Raw genomic sequence first — 5,663 nt, 5'->3', positions numbered from 1 at the left:
GTGCCCTCAGTATCAGGACAGCTGCAGAGGATGAGTAGAATTTCCAAACAGATGTCAGAAATATGAACGTGCCACTCGTAGAAACATATAATTCATCTTGACAAATGTGCATCAAGCGGAGATGGGCCTGGTAGCTTAGTCTAGAATGGGCTGAAATTGACAAAAACCCCCTAAAATATTTCTCTGTGGCCATAGCTCTCCAGTGCTCCAATCTGTGACTCTGTTCCCGCCCCCCCCCCCCCCCCGCCCCGCCCAGGCTCTCTCTAGGCCATAGGGCATTTGGAAACCTGCCTCTCCTTTTCCTGTGTAATATATAAATATTAATTTAACAAATAGATATTTATGGCTTCCTGTCAGGCTCGCACGTGCACACACGCACAGCCCATGTACTGTGCGCTCCCTTTCCTGGGTCCTCTCCTCTTACTGCAATCATTACCCCATGCCCCTCTGTCTGCAGTCTCCTGGGAAGGTGAACCCCTCTCTTCCTCCAGGAACTTTTGCTACTGGGAACCTAGCTGGGGAGGCAGGATCTTGCCTTAGGAGGGGTTATTCAGGGATATTACAGGTGATACTAAGGAGATCACATTTTGCTTAAATGTTTTCATGACTCAAAAAAGGGCTAGGGAGTGTGGTGGTCAGGGAACAGGGTGTGCTTAAGGGGAGTGTCCTAAAAGACAAGAAGAAATGGGATGAAGCTCTTATATAGCAGAATACTCAGGGTGATCAGCAGAGCTTCATGATTCCTACAGCCTCAGGTTTCTGTTCAAGGATCAGAGGAAAGCACTTGAGTTCATTGGCCCCAGGTAGGCTTGTCTATTTCTTCCACTGATAGCCCTGGGGACAAAGGGCTGTAGAGACTGGAGAGGCCAGAGTCCTCTAGAAGGACTAGAGGCCAGAGCCTCTTCTCAGCACCATCCCTGCTCTGCAAGGTTTAAGATTGGCCAGGTTGGGAGGTGTGGTGGTAGGCACTGGTCACCACCAGCAGGGCCAAAGTATGGACAGGGAGGGTCTTAAGGATGGCACTCAAGTCCTTAACAGAGGAAGTGCTAACCTCCTTATTTCTATGTACCAGAGATATCAGCTCAAATCCCTACTCCCTGCTGTGGTAGTAAGTTATCAGCCATGCGAGAGGCACCCTGGGGCCAACTGTCCCTATCCTCAAAGAGCATGCCAGGGGGGCTCTGGCAGGGCTAGGCGTGGGAGGGAGGTGAGGGCTCCATCTGAGCCCTTCTGTGAATCCCGGCGCCTTTCAAGTGTGTCTAGAGGTTTCCACAGTGTAATCAGAGCATATTATTTCAGATAATTTCAGAATAGTCCGATTTTCATACAAGTTACCTAAAATCTCTAAATGTACAGCTAATTTAAAGTTGCAATTTTTTTAAAAAAGATTTTATTTATTCACCTGACAGAGAGAGACACAGCGAGAGAGGGAACACAAGCAGAGGGAGTGGGAGAGGGAGAAGCAGGCTCCCCGCCAAGCAGGGAGCCCGATGTGGGACTCGATCCCAGGACCCTGGGATCATGACCCGAGCCGAAGGCAGATGCTTAACGACTGAGCCACCCAGGTGCCCAGCTGCAAAATTTTAGTAGCAGATTTTTACTATTCACAGCTTTAATAATCATTGCCAAATTCTTAGAGGATTCTCAAAATCCTCTAAGGTATGTATAGTTGGTAAAAAATATTTTTAATTAACTTTTTACTTTGGAATAATTTTAGATTTACCAAAAAGTTGCAAAGCTAGTACACAGAGTTCCTGTGGAGGAAATCAAAGCCGAAAATCACTATTTAGAAATGAACAACAATGCGAGCACTTTGCAGAAGAACAAAACCCTGTTTTGTTCCTGTACATTTTTCATTTGTTTTCCTCTAATGTTAACATTTTATGTAAAACAGTGGCACATTCACCCAAACTAAGAAATAAACACTGTGACAATATCACACTAACCTACCTGCTTTACTCATAGCTCTCCAATTTTTCCACTAATGTCCCTTCATTGTGCCCAGATCCAATCCAGGATGCCATATTGTATTTAATCCTCATGTCTCCTTACTCCCTTCCTATCCCGGACATTTACTCAGTCTTGTTTTTCATGACCTTAACAGTTTTGAAGAGTATTGGTCAAGACATTGTAGAATGTACCTCAGTTTGGGTTGGTCTGATGTTTTTCTCACGACCGAGCAGGGATGCTGGACTTGGGAGAAGAATACCCTGGAGGTGAAGTACTCTTCATATCCCATCATATCAGGGCATCCATGACAGTGCATGATTTATATGGCAATGTGAACCTTGATCACTTGGTTAGGGCAGTGTCTGCTGGGTTTCTCCACTGTGAAGTTACTATTGTTCCTTTTCTACACTCGATTCTTTGGAAGCAAGACTCCAAGTCCAGTCTACCTTCAGGGTGGGGGAGGAGGGATTCTTCTCTAGCTCGCGCAAATGAAATATTATTTGGAATTCTTCTAGGAAGAAGGCTTATTTCTTCTACATCATTTAGTTATTTATTTAGTCATTTTTTCTGGACACGTATATTTATTTTATATGTTAGATTAAAATTCAAAACTACATTATTTATTTTGTTGCTCATTTGTTCCAGCTATTTCAATTTGGCTCCTTTGTTCTTTGACACCCTTCCATATCCTTTCGTTTTTTTCTTTCCTTTTATTTGTTTGTTTGTTTGCTTTTATTATTATTATTTTATTCTATTTATTTATTTTTTTTGCAATTGTTTACTTTCTGGCACTACATGATGTCCCAGGCTCCTCTTGTATTTTTCCTGCTCCAGCCCTAGAAGCAGCCATTTCTCCAAGAAGGAACTGGGCAGTTTAAAATAGTAGACTTTTAAATATCAAAGCAATGTTACTTTTTATAGAAAATTTGGGAAGTAAATAAGAGTAAAAATTCAAGGGAAAAAAATCACAGTCCCACCACCAAAGGAAAACCCCCTTTAGAATTTAGTGTATTTCTTTTCCATTCACTTGTTGATGTTCTTTGTTTTTAGTTTCATAATGTCTGCTTTTATTTATTTGTTTATTTATTTCTTTTTGCTTGTATTTATATATCTTTTATTCTTTCCACTTTGGGTTTATTGGTGTTTTTCTTCTACCAACTCCTTGGGTTGAAATCTCATGCCATTATTTTCAACTGTTTCCTTTCTTAAAAATTACACTTTGTCCTCCAGCTCATGCTTTGACCATATTTGATAGGGTTTTGTTCTGCAAAGTGCTCGCATTGTTGTTCATTTCTAAATAGTGGTTTTCTGCTTTGATTTTTTTCTTCTTCTTTCCTTATTTTATAAGGAAACTTAAAATTTCTCTGCATATGATATTTTGGGGGTGGTCTATACTTTTATGTTAATTTCTGTATTTATTGCATGTAAGTGAATGGATATGGGTGACCCACATGATTTCTGCTCTTCAGAATTTATTGAGATTTTCTTGTTAATTATTATTTAAAATTCTGTATATTTTCTTACTTACATCTTGTCTATTGAAGTGTGATTTCAGAAAGATATGTGTTACAGTTACCCACTAACTGTGGATTTGCCAATTTTAAGCTTACATGTTAAGTACATAAAGGTTAATGACAATTATAATTTTATAATTATTTTATAATTATAATTTTGTTTCCTATATATTTTATTAATATCAATTATTAATCATTTGCCATCTTAAGGCTTTTGTCTCAAATTATATTTTGTCTAATTATACTATTGTCATATTTGTTTGCCTTTTAATATTTGCCTGCTATATCATCTATTCCTTTTTTTAAAAAGATTTATTTATTTACTTTAGAGACAGAGCATGTGTGAGTAGAGGGAAGGGCAGAGAGAGAGAATTTCAAGCAGACTCCCCACTGAGCACAGGACCCCATGTGGGCTGGATCTCATGACCCTGAGATCATGGTCTGAGCCAAAACCAAGAATCGGACACCCAACTGACTGAGCCACCCGGGCCCCCTTCATCTATTCCTTTATTGTCAATCTTCCTATGCCATTTTGTTCTAGCTTTGTCTCTTGTGAACTGTAGTTAGCTGGGCTTTAAAAAGATTTAATTTGAGAAACTCCATCTTTTAATAGATGAATTTAACCCGTGCTCATTTTTTTGTGAACATTCACATACATTTGGACTTATTCTTAAAATCTTGTTTTGTGCTGTTCACAATGCTTTTTTTTTTCTTCTTTCATTCCTTTTATTGGATTAATCCAAATTGCTTCTGGCCTTCTTATGATTACCTTCTCAGCATTGATGCTTTTCCTCAAGAAGTGCTTGGCAAAATGGCAATGATTCGGAGAAGAGATCTAATGGCCTGATTCCTCCAAATGCAAGTACCTCTGTCCTGACAATTGCCCAAGCCCCTCCTACTCTTTCTGCTGTTGTCTCTGAGCTTGGAACACCTGCAGCTGCTCCTGCTTTTTACTACTGTCCTCCCCTGAAGGCAAGTTGGACTGTGATTTTCACTTGCAAGGTGACCCTACCTATCTTTTAAGAATTCCTCATAATTTTTATAAAGATTGCTTTTTAACCTTATTGCTTTGGATTTGTTTTCTTTCTTTCTTTATTAAAAATATCTTTTCATCTAGTGATTTGTGGTGAAGGGGAAGGCTGAAGTACATATTTAATCTGGCACTTTTATTCCATACAGCTTATTTACTTTCAAGCATTTTTCTATGTAGACATTTATGTTAATATAATTTCAGTCGTTCTGTACATAAAAGTTTGTGTCATGATTCTCAGCTAGCATTTTAACTGAAGCATTACCATATTATTACAAACTACTTATAAACACCATTTTTTAATGGCTGCATATATCCCGTCAAGTAACATACCACATTCAGCATTTAAATTTTATCTATTTTTTCACCTGTTACAAATAAGACAATAAAGGTCCCTGTTCATAAATCTATTTTCACATGTTTTAGGTGGATGTCAAGATTTTTGCAGAATCCCAGCAAATTCCAGTTGCATCATTCCAGATCTACTAACATACAACACACAAAGATGTATCATATATAACACATATTTGTGTGCTTTGTGTATTTATGAATATGTAAAATACATAGCATGCATAGAACATACAAGTCTCTATATGTTATCATGGTTCTTTTGGATTCTATGTCTTTGAAAACAAAGATGGTAAATCAACCCGTACTAGGCATAGTCCAAAAGTGGGAATGTAAAGTATTATATCACATGAATGACTGTGGATGCAGGCCAGCTGCTCCTGGTCACACCATTCTCTTTCAGAGGAGGAGGTACAGCAATAGTGACCACATTTTCTGGACCAAAAATAGGGACATATATTTTGTTCCATGATTAGTGTCAGAAGATCAAGCATGGAGTATGAAAACATGGATATGATTGTTTTTTACAGCTTCCTGCCATATGACTTTGGCTTTCTGACCCCATTCCAACCTGTGGAAGCCTAGCCCATCTCACTTATATCACCAGAGATACCTTTGCTCTCTTCAAATTCATGAGTCTGAGGCTCACAGTTGCCTTTCTCCTCCTCCTCTTCCTTCTTCTTCCTCTTCTTCTTCTCTTTCTTCTTCTCCTCCTTCCTCCTCCTCTTCCTCCTCCTCCTCCTCCTCCTCCTCCTCCTCCTCCTCCTCCTCCTCCTTCTTCTTCTTCTTCTTCTTCTTCTTCTTCTTCTTCTTCTTCTTCT

At 39.2% G+C, this 5,663-nt stretch overlaps 1 protein-coding gene across 1 annotated transcript in view; it reads left to right on the top strand.

The window, feature by feature from the left end:
• The first annotated feature begins 673 nt into the window (after window positions 1-673).
• LOC118003080 (dehydrogenase/reductase SDR family member 2, mitochondrial-like) overlaps window positions 674-5,663 on the top strand; it is an 18,245-nt gene continuing 13,255 nt past the window's right edge. Inside the window, exon 1 of the mRNA XM_034993836.1 lies at window positions 674-803. The gene's annotated coding sequence lies outside the window, so the exon portion shown is untranslated. The remainder of the gene's footprint in view (window positions 804-5,663) is intronic.

Source organism: Mirounga leonina, unplaced genomic scaffold (assembly GCF_011800145.1).
Source record: "Mirounga leonina isolate KUSES-001 unplaced genomic scaffold, KU_Mleo_1.0 Mir_91, whole genome shotgun sequence".
NCBI lineage: Eukaryota > Metazoa > Chordata > Mammalia > Carnivora > Phocidae > Mirounga > Mirounga leonina.
Note: the sequence above shows the minus strand (reverse complement) of the source record. Positions and strands in the feature narration are given on the sequence as shown.